Source organism: Dreissena polymorpha, chromosome 16 (assembly GCF_020536995.1).
Source record: "Dreissena polymorpha isolate Duluth1 chromosome 16, UMN_Dpol_1.0, whole genome shotgun sequence".
In the NCBI taxonomy this organism is placed as follows: Eukaryota; Metazoa; Mollusca; class Bivalvia; order Myida; family Dreissenidae; genus Dreissena; species Dreissena polymorpha.
Genome location: NC_068370.1, coordinates 48,528,250 through 48,528,831, shown reverse-complemented (window position 1 = coordinate 48,528,831; position 582 = coordinate 48,528,250). Strand labels below are relative to the sequence as shown.

At 35.2% G+C, this 582-nt stretch overlaps 1 non-coding gene across 1 annotated transcript; it reads right to left on the bottom strand.

Moving 5' to 3' along the window:
- Positions 1–228: 228 nt before the first annotated feature.
- Positions 229–310, bottom strand: Trnas-aga (transfer RNA serine (anticodon AGA)). The gene has a single exon. It is a non-coding gene; the product is annotated as a tRNA-Ser (tRNA).
- Positions 311–582: the final 272 nt, after the last annotated feature.

Sequence of the window (582 nt, the reverse complement as noted above, 5' to 3'; positions counted from 1 at the left end):
CTTTTGTTATAATGAAAACTATATCTGTACAGATCATGTGTATATATTATCTGGTGTTGGCATATTTGAAAACCACGCAAATGTCGGTTTTAAATACTAGTACGTGCTAAACGATTATCTAAAGAATGTTTCAAACAATATCTCGAATATTATCAACAGTGTGATGCACTTGATGTTATAATGTGTAATGACACTTTTAAACAAATCTTTACTAAGATTAAAACATTTCGTTGTCGGCAGGATTCGAACCTGCGCGGGAAGATCCCAATGGATTTCTAGTCCATCGCCTTAACCACTCGGCCACGACAACTGCTTGTGTAGGTAAACACAACGGTAGCTCACATTAATATATAATGTTACATATATTTAAACTGTTACGCTATCATTTAAATATATTCTGGATATACTCTGGATATACAGCATGATCATAGTTGTCGTTGCCGTTCGTTCAGACCGATATAATCACTGCAATATGACGGTAGTGGTAGCATCCTTGCAAATCAGACATTGACAGAAACTTAAAAAATCCCAGTTCTGCCCATCAGGAGTGGATAAAACATTGTTAAATGATTCTTTTCTGTT